This window comes from Salvelinus sp. IW2-2015, unplaced genomic scaffold, assembly GCF_002910315.2.
Source record: "Salvelinus sp. IW2-2015 unplaced genomic scaffold, ASM291031v2 Un_scaffold4910, whole genome shotgun sequence".
In the NCBI taxonomy this organism is placed as follows: domain Eukaryota; kingdom Metazoa; phylum Chordata; class Actinopteri; order Salmoniformes; family Salmonidae; genus Salvelinus; species Salvelinus sp. IW2-2015.
Window position 1 is genome coordinate 24,310 of NW_019946179.1, and position 9,609 is coordinate 33,918.

At 45.0% G+C, this 9,609-nt stretch overlaps 3 long non-coding RNA genes across 12 annotated transcripts in view; all 3 read left to right on the forward strand.

The window, feature by feature from the left end:
* The window catches only part of LOC112077776 (uncharacterized), a 13,517-nt gene extending 7,561 nt beyond the window's left edge, over positions 1-5,956 (forward strand). Inside the window, exons 2-4 of one of the 3 annotated variants that reach the window (XR_011478284.1) lie at positions 5,174-5,656; positions 5,762-5,797; positions 5,851-5,956. This is a non-coding gene — a long non-coding RNA (uncharacterized lncRNA). The remainder of the gene's footprint in view (positions 1-5,173; positions 5,657-5,761; positions 5,798-5,850) is intronic. The other 2 variants (XR_011478285.1, XR_011478286.1) reach the window with 2 other exon arrangements.
* A 644-nt stretch (positions 5,957-6,600) lies between these two features.
* On the forward strand, positions 6,601-8,022 carry LOC139026488 (uncharacterized). Its single transcript, XR_011478287.1, has 3 exons — positions 6,601-6,615; positions 6,770-7,583; positions 7,951-8,022. It is a non-coding gene; the product is annotated as an uncharacterized lncRNA (long non-coding RNA).
* A 480-nt stretch (positions 8,023-8,502) lies between these two features.
* LOC139026489 (uncharacterized) lies at positions 8,503-9,609 on the forward strand. 8 transcript variants are annotated; one of them, XR_011478288.1, is made up of 7 exons: positions 8,503-8,566; positions 8,713-8,747; positions 8,918-8,961; positions 9,062-9,091; positions 9,183-9,310; positions 9,399-9,432; positions 9,534-9,601. It is a non-coding gene; the product is annotated as an uncharacterized lncRNA (long non-coding RNA). The 8 variants fall into 8 exon arrangements; XR_011478290.1 differs by having other exon boundaries at positions 9,183-9,242; XR_011478291.1 differs by having other exon boundaries at positions 9,229-9,310.

Below are 9,609 nucleotides of genomic sequence, written 5' to 3' on the forward strand. Positions count from 1 at the left end.
GTCTAGAAGGAAGTATGTGTTGTCAGTCCCCCCCATTATGAGACCCGAGCACCCCCCTCCCCAGTCTAGAAGGAAGTATGTGTTGTCAGTCCCCCCCCATTATGATACCCGAGCACCCCCTCCCCAGTCTAGAAGGAAGTATGTGTTGTCAGTCCCCCCCATTATGATACCCGAGCACCCCCTCCCCAGTCTAGAAGGAAGTATGTGTTGTCAGTCCCCCCCCATTTATGATACCCGAGCACCCCCCTCCCCAGTCTAGGAGGAAGTATGTGTTGTCAGTCCCCCCCCATTATGATACCCGAGCACCCCCCTACCCAGTCTAGAAGGAAGTATGTGTTGTCAGTCCCCCCCCACAGCTAAATAAAAAGCTCTGTGTAAGCAACCCTCTCCCTACCTCCACACCTTCCCTATTCCCCCCCCCCCCCCCCACACCAGAGTAGGGTGATAATACTCCAGAGACTCATGGCTTAGTTGGGGGAATTCTCCTCCGTTCAACCCCCCAATATGTCCGGAACCGTCACCCTTATGTTCCAGATACGTCGGTCCAATATCAATTTACTATGTTAACAATCACGCCAAGACTTCAAATGTATACAAACAAAAAACCATTGATTTCAAAGATAAACCATACAACTCTATGAACAAGGACTACTTTTAAAAATGTCAGAACATTTTACAAAAACACCTTTACAGGAAGAACTGTGCAGATACAATGTTTTTTGTAACAGAATGAAACTGAGGGAGATTTTACTCCAATTCAGTTACCAAACTTTGCATATTTACAGTTTCTCCAGCAAATACTTATTTTATTTACTGTGTAAATTATTCAAAGTAGTCCTTGTGCATACAGTGCCTTGTGAAAGTATTCATCCCCCTTGGCATTTTTCCTATTTGTTGATTTACAACCTGGATTTTAATATGTGTTTTTTTTTTTGGGGGGGGGGGGGGGTTGTATCATTGATTTAACAACATGCCTACCACTTTGAAGATGAAAATATTTTGTGAAACAAACAAGACAAAAAAAATATAGAAACTTGAGCGTGCATAACTATTCACCCCCCCCCAAAGTCAATACTTTGTAGAGCCACCTTTTGCAGCAATTACAGCTGCAAGTCTCTTGGGATGTCTCTTAAGCTTGGCACATCTAGCCACTGGGATTTTTGCCCATTCTTCAAGGCAAAACTGCTCCAGCTCCTTCAAGTTAGATCAGTTCCGCTGGTGTACAGCAATCTTTAAGTCTACCACAGATTCTCAATTGGATTGAGGTCTGGGCTTTGACTAGGCCATTCCAAGGCATTTAAATGTGTCCCCTTAAACCACTCAAGTGTTGCTTTAGCAGTACACTTAGGGTCATTGTCCTGCTGGAAAGTGAACCTCCGTGCCAGTCTCAAATCTCTGGAAGACAAACAGGTTTCCTAAAAAATGTCCCTGTATTCAGCACCATCCATCATTCCTTCAATTCTGACCAGTTTCCCAGTCCCTGCTGATGGAAAAGCATGATGCTGCCACCAACATGCTTCACTGTGGGGATGGTGTTCTCGGGGTACAAGAGTGTTGAGTTTGTGCCAGACATAGCGTTTCCTTGATGGCCAAAAAGCTCAATTTTAGTTTCATCTGACCAGAGTACCTTCTTCCATATGTTTGGGGATTCTCCCACATGCCTTTTGGGTAACGCCAAATGTGTTTGCTTATTTTTTTTCTGGCCACTCTTCCGTAAAGCCCAGCTCTGTGGAGTGTACGGCTTAAAGTGGTCCTATGACAGATACTCCAATCTCCGCTGTGGAGCTTTGCAGCTCCTTCAGGTTATCTTGGTCTCTTTGTTGTCTCTCTGGTTAATGCCCTCCTTGCCTGGTCCATGAGTTTTGTGTGTGGCCCTCTCTTGGCAGGTTTGTTTTTGTGCCATATTCTTTAAATTGTTTAATAATGGATTTAAATGGTGCTCCGTGGATGTTCAAAGTTTTGGATATAAAAAAAAATAAAAAAACCCTGATCTTACTTCTAAACAACTTTGTCCCTGACCTGTTTGAAGGCTCCTTGGTCTTCATGGTGCCGCCCCTTAGTGGTGTTGCAGACTCTGGGCCTTTCAGAACAGATACAGATGTGTGTATAATATATATATACAAACACACACACACACACAACACACACACACACACACACACACACACACACACACACACACACACACACACAGAGATCATGTGACACTTAGATTGCACACAGTAGACTTTATTTAATTAATTATGTGACTTCTGAAGGTAATTAGTTGCACCAGATCTTATTTAGGGCTTCATAGCAAAGGGGTGAATACATATACACACACCACTTTTCCATTTTTTAGAATTTTTTAAAACAAGTTATTTTTTTTCATTTCACCAATTTGGACTATCTTTTGTATGTCCATTACATGAAATCCAAATAAAAATCAATTTAAATTACAAGTTTAATGCAACAAAATAGGAAAAACGCCAAGGGGGTGAATACTTTTGCAAGGCACTGTAGAGTTGTATGGTTTTCTAAACTTTGAAATCAATGGTTTTTGTTTGATATACATTTTGAAAGTGAAAATCTGAGTCTACGCAATTCCATTACTGTTGAACTGCCCAGTGCTTTAGTCCACACACACACACACACACACACACACACACACACACACACGCCAGGCATGCTAGGATTTCTCTAGCTATTTAAACACCCCCCCTTCCATCGCCTCTACCCCTGTCTATATAAAGACCCCCCTGGCCTTTCCTTGTGCTGGGGGTCTAAAGCAATACTGGATAGACAACTGTCACGCTGGGCAGGTTAGGGTAGGGCTGGGTAGGGTAGTGTTAGGGTAGTGTTAGGGTAGGGGTAGTGTTAGGTTAGGGTAGTGTTAGGGTAGGGATTGGTGTGGTTTAGGGTAGGGGTAGTGTTAGGGTAGGGTAGTGTTAGGTAGGGCTGGGGTAGTGTTAGTAGGTAGTTAGGGTAGGTAGTGTTAGGGGTGTAGGGTAGTGTTAGGGTAGGGGTAGTGTTAGGGTAGGGGTAGCGTTAGGGTAGGGCTGGGGTAGTGTTTAAGGTAGGGCTGGGGTAATGTTAGGGTAGGGTAGTGTTAGGGTAGTGTTAGGGTAGGGTAGTGTGTTAGGGTAGGGTAGTGTTAGGGTAGGGTAGGGTAGGTTAGGGTAGGGATGGGTAGTGTTGGGGTAGGACTGGGGTAGTGTTGGGTAGACTGGGTAGTGTTGGGTAGGACTGGGGTAAAACGTGGAGCTCTAGAGTAGGACAGCATTGGAACTAGCTAAATTCAAGACTCGGGTAGTAGTGCAAGTTGGAGTAGTGCTGTGCTGCCATGATTGAGTGTGGGAAAGACAGAGGGATTCGTAGAACACTCCAGCTCATTATAGTGCACTACTACTAGGGGTAGGTTAGGGTAGTGTTAGGTTAGGGCTGGGGTAGTGTTAGGGTAGGTAGTGTTAGGGTAGGGTATGTTTAGGGTAGGGGTAGCGTTAGGGTAGGGCTGGGATAGTGTTAGGGTAGGGCTGGGGTAGTGTTAGGGTAGGCTGGGTAAGTGTTGGGTAGTGTGGGTAGTGTTAGGGTAGGGTAGTGTTAGGGTAGGGCTGGGTTAGTGTTAGGGTAGGGTAGTATTAGGGTAGGGTAGTGTTAGGGTAGGGTAGTGTTAGGTAGGGCTGGGTAGTGTTAGGGTAGTATTAGGGTAGGGTTAGGGTAGGGTAGTGTTAGGGTAGGGTAGTGTTAGGGTAGGTAGTGTTGTTAGGTAGGGGTAGTGTTAGGGTAGGGTAGTGTAGGGCTGGGTAGTGTAGGGCTGGGGTGTGTTAGGGTAGTGTTAGGGTAGGGCTTGGATAGTGTTAGGGGAGTGTTAGGGTAGGGGTAGTGTTAGGGTATGTTAGGGTAGGGCTGGGTAGTGTTAGGGTAGGGTGGTGTTAGGGTAGGCTGGGGTAGTGTTAGGGTAGGGGTAGCGTTAGGGTAGGGCTGGGATAGTGTTAGGGTAGTGCTGGGGTAGTGGTAGTGTAGGTAGTGTTAGGGTAGTGTTAGGGTAGTGTTAGGGTAGGGTAGTGTTAAGGGTAGTGTGGGGTAGGGATGGGTAGTGTTGGGGTAGGACTGGGGTAGTGTTGGGGTAGGACTGGGGTAAAACGTGGAGCTCTAGGAGGACAGTATTGAACTAGCTAAATTCAAGACTCGGTAGTAGTGCACAGTTGGAGTAGTGCTGTTGCTGCCATGATTGAGTGTGGGAAAGACAGAGGATTCGTAGAACACTCCAGCTCATTATAGTGCACAATAGGTCTCTCTCTACAGGTTGACAGATGGTGTATCTCCAGTCTACTGGACTCTGGCATCTCCACACCTGCCTTCTCACTCACACACAGGTCAGTGTTAATTGATAAAATTGGTACAAATGAATTATTTGAGCAATTTAAATAAACAAATTTCAAGAAACTAGAGATATAGGATGAGCCATGACAAGAATGGAGATGATTAAATCAGCCGATGAATAAGGAATAGAATATAAATGAGCATGACTAGTAATAAGATATAGGATAAGGATGAACAAGAATAGAGATATAAGATGAGCAATGTGGGGAGGGGGGTGCTCGGGTATCATAATGGGGGGGGACTGACAACACATACTTCCTTCTAGACTGGGGAGGGGGGTGCTCGGGTATCATAATGGGGGGGTTCATAATCAACTCGACACAGGAATGCATCAACTTTCCTTACTGTTCTTTAAACTTTGTTCCCTGGTGTAAATGACTTCAAAGGGGAGCAGGGCTGTGTGGGGGTGGGGTTAAATAAAGCAGCCAGCGTGCCAGGAGAGAAGGAATGAGAAGTGGGGGGTGACCGAATGATAGAAAGGATGAAGAGAGGGAGGGGTGGGAGGAAAACCGACGGAGCGAACGAGGGGGAGAGAAAGAGATTTATTTCCACAGCTGAAACCAGGCGCCCCTCTCTCCTCTCTTCTCTCTCCTCTCTTCGCTCAAACTGAGGGAATTAAGARAAAGGTATTTTTCCAGACAAAGGGATTAAATAGAGAGGCTCGTGGTGGAGGAGTGTGGATATGGATACCGTAGTACTAGAGGGTGCTACCCACAAAAAGGCTGGTCCGGGGAGTGCCCCAGGAGTGCCAACACCCCCCGTTAAACGGCCCAAAGCTAAGAAGGCTAAGAAAGCTGTGGTTTTCTTTGAGGTGGAGATTCTGGATGGCAAGACCAAGGACAAACTCTGCTTCCTGGACAAGGTAAGACTGCTTCACAAATACTGGTGTGTGTGTGTGTGTGGGGGGACACGTCTATATCTGTGTGTGTACGTCTATCTGTGTGTGTCTCTGTGTTAAATAGTGCAACAGGTGCAGGCTAGATAGGACTATTAGTCTAATGTAGGACGCTCCACTGTACTCCGGTCAGAAGTGCTGTCTGTCTGAGCCCAGTCAGTCAGTATAGTGCTGTGTAGCTCCAGGTACAACCTGGACCTTGTCTGAGCCAGAACGGCCCATAGTGGTCAGTACTACCTAGGACTGTAGTCAACTATCATTCTTATGGCTTAGAGGTTAAAACTCCTCTATTAGCATGGTGTTATAGACTGATGGTTAAATGACAGGTGGAACACCTAGCTAGGTTTAGCATGGTGTTGTAGAGCTGATGGTTAAATGACAGGTGGAACACCTAGCTAGGTTAGCATGGTGTTTGTAGACGGATGTTAAATGACAGGTGGAACACCTAGCTAGTTAGCATGGTGTATAGACAGATGGTTAAATGACAGGTGGGACACTAGCTAGGTTTAGCATGGTGTTAGACTGATGGTTAAATGACAGGTGGACACACTAGCTAGGTTTTAGCATGGTGTTTAGACGATGGTAAATGACAGGTGGAACACCTAGCTAGGTTTAGCATGGTGTTATAGACTGATGGTTAATGACAGGTGGAACACCTAGCTAGGTTTAGCATGGTGTATAGACGATGGTTAAATGACAGGTGGACACCTAGCTAGTTTAGCATGGTGTTATAACGGATGGTAAATGACAGTGGAACACCTAGCTAGGTTTAGCATGGTGTTGTAGGACTGATGGTTAAATGACAGGTGGAACACCTAGCTAGGTTTAGCATGGTGTTTAGACTGATGGTTAAATGACAGGTGAACACCTAGCTAGGTTTAGCATGGTGTTATAGACTGATGGTTGAATGACAGGTGGAACACTAGCTAGGTTTAGCATGGTGTTATAGTACTGATGTTAATAGACTGTAACTAGCTAGGTTCTGTATGGTGTTGGTGTGGATATTAGTAGGGCATACAGGCAGCAAGGTATGCAGGTCACGTCTCGCAGGATTACCCCTGCTCTGAGACCTGTTCTCAGCTAACACAGTTTCCATGGCCACGTCATCCCCAACTTAGACTGCGGCCCCCTGGAAAATAGAGAGTTCCTGAAGTAGGCTTTGATGTGGGAGTGAGTATTTGATTGGTTATTAGAATTTTATATTGTGGAGTTGAATAAAGTTATTCTAATCTATGTTGTCAAGTAAATGATTTGGAATGTCTGGGGTGAAGTCATAAGAGACTAGAATGTCTGGGAGACCTGTGATGTCACAAGTAGACTATAATCTCTTGAAGACCTCACCTCTGTGATGTCATAAAGTTAAATAAGTCTGGGAGAATACTTTTTGTGATTTTTATAAAGAGTAGAATCTCTGGGAAAGACCTTGTGATGTCATGAGACCTAGAATGTCTTGGAGAGGAACTTTCCGATATGAGAGAGTAGAATATCTGGGGAAGACCTGTGATGTCAAAGTAGACTAGAATGTCTGGAGAGGAACTTGGTATGTCATAAAGAGAATAGAAGTGTCTGAGGGAAGACCTCTGTGATGTCACAGACAAATACAGTAGTAGTAGAATGTCTGGTGAATGTTGTCAGGATGCCAAAAGAATGGAGTAGCCCTAGTGGGAGTCCAGTGTTAAGAACCTTTCAGTTTGACTGTTGTGACCCACCTTCAGTACAGTCTTTGTACAAACACCTAGTCCTTATCAACTAGTCCTTATCAACTAGCCAGTAAGGACTGTCCGTTTTCCTCTGCCCGGCGATTAGTATTGGCCAAAGTGGCCCAGGCGGGGCAGACCATCCAGTCCCTGCTGACTGGAGTTAGGGGGGTATGTGAGGGCTAAGCCCCCAGGATGAGGCAGTCTGGCTGGGGGAACAGGGTTCAGCGCAAGCCCCTAAACCTCCAGACTTGGCATCAATCTGGGAGGGGCCGCTGTTAAATGGTTGTGGTGTGCGTCAAATGATGCACACATGGTCTTGTGTGTGCGTCATTTGTCAGTTTTGTTTTGTGGATTGTTGTTGCGGTGTGGCTTTAACTGTGTGGTGTGTTTGGCGCTGTGCTGTATGTGTCTGTTATATTATGCTGTGTGGTGTGTGGTAATAATACCGCTGTTTGATACCCAGTACCCAGGGGTGTGGCCAGAAGCTAGAGCTTAAATTTACTGGTAATCCACATGAAAGGGCAATGAGGGGAGGGGGGGTGTGTGTCCCACTCATCTCTCTTGATTTTGCAGGTTGAGCCCAAATGCCACTATTGGGGAGATCAAGTCTATGTTCCACAAAAACCGTGAGTACGACCTTAGATTGACATCACACAGCAGCACAGCATCATTCTAATACAATAAATTCACTTCAATATACAGTATTTCAATTAAATAAAGCTAAACAGTTTACCCCCACCACTGTTGTCTGTGTGTCTGTCTTCTTTTTCTGTCTGTCCCTCTACTGTCTGGTCTCCTTCCCGCCCTTCTCGTCTGTCTGTCTTCTTTCTCTGTCTGTCCCTCTACTTGTCTGGTCTCCTCCCGCCCTTGTCCGTCTGTCTGTCTTCTTTCTCTGTCTGGTTCCCCTCTCTTGTCTGTCCTCCGCCTTGTCTGTCTGTCTGTCTTGTCTGTCCTCTACTGTTGGTCTCCTCGCGCCCTTGTCGTCTGTCTCAGATCCTCAATGGTACGCAGCCAGACAGTCCATCCTGCTAGACCCAAGTAAGTCTAACTCCAAACCAGTCTTCTTGATGTTCAAGTCGTGTATGAAGACAGTGTTGGTATGACTAGTATAGTATGTGAAATGGGTGAGTGGTAGAGGACAGTGTTTGATAGTATAACTAGGATGGTAAGCAGGTGGTAGAAGGACAAGTGTTGATATGTATAGTAGTGAGGTAGCAGGCTGGTAGAGGACAGTGTTGATATGTATAGTAGTGATGTAGCAGTGGTAGAGGACAGTGTTTGTATGTATAGTAGTGGAGTGGTAGAGGACAGTTGGATATGTTATAGTAGTGATGGTAGCAGGCTGGTGAGAACGTGTTGATATGTATAGTAGTGGTGGTAGCAGGACAGTGTTGATAGTATAGTAGGATGGTAGAGGCTGGTAGATGGACAGTGTTGATATGTATAGTAGTGATGGTAGAGGAAGTGTTGATATGTATAGTAGTGATGGTAGAGGAACAGTGTTGATATGTATAGTAGTATGGTACAAGTGTAGATATGTAGTACTAGTGCTGGTAGCAGGCTGGTAGAGGACAGTGTTGATATGTATAGTAGTGATGGTAGAGTCAGTGTTATATGTTAAGTTAGTGATGGCAGACTGGTAGAGGACAGTGTTGATATTGTATACGGTGATGGTAGAGGACAGTGTTGAATATGTACTAGTAGTCGATGGTAGCGGAACAGTGTTGATATGATAGTAGTGATGGTAGAGGACAGTGTTGATATGTATAGTAGTGATGGTAGAGGACAGTGTGATATTTATATAGTGATGGTAGGCAGTGGTTAGAGGACAGTGTTGATATGTATAACTGTAGTGATGGTAGCAGGCTGTAGAGGACAGTGTTGATGATGTATAGTCAGTGTTGGTAGGGACAGTGTTGATATGTATAGTATGTGTGGTAGCAGGCTGGTAGAGGAACAGTGTTGATTGTATAGTAGTGGTGGTAGCAGGCTGGTAGAGACAGTGTTGATATGTATAGTAGTGAATGGTAGCAGGCTGGTAGAGGAAGTGTTGATATGTATAGTAGTGATGAGTAGTGTATGAGTAGCAGGCTGGTAGGGACAGTGTTGATATGTATAGTAGTGATGGTAGCAGGCTGGTAGATGGAACAGTGTTGATATGTATAGTAGTGCATGGTAGCAGGCTGGTAAGAGGACATGTTGATATGTATAGTAGTGTGGTAGAGGCTGGTAGAGGACAGTGTTGATATCGTATAGTAGTGATGGTAGCAGGCTGGTAGAGGACAGTGTTGATATGTTATAAGTGATGGTAGAGGACAGTGTTGATATGTATAGTAAGTGGTGGTAGAGGACAGTGTTGAAATAGTATAGTAGTGATGGTAGAGGTGGTAGAGGACAGTGTTGATATGTATAGTAGTGATGGTAGCACTGGTGAGGAACAGTGGTTGATATGTATAGTAGTGATGGTAGAGGACAGTTGTTGATATGTATAGGTAGTGATGGTATGAAGAAGGACAGTGTTGAATGTATGTAGATGGTGATGGCAGTGTTATGATTTGTAAGTAGTTAGAGGACAGTGTTTGATATGTATAGTAGTGATGGTAGCAGGCTGGTAGAGGACAGTGTTGATATGTATAGTAGTGGGTGGTAGAG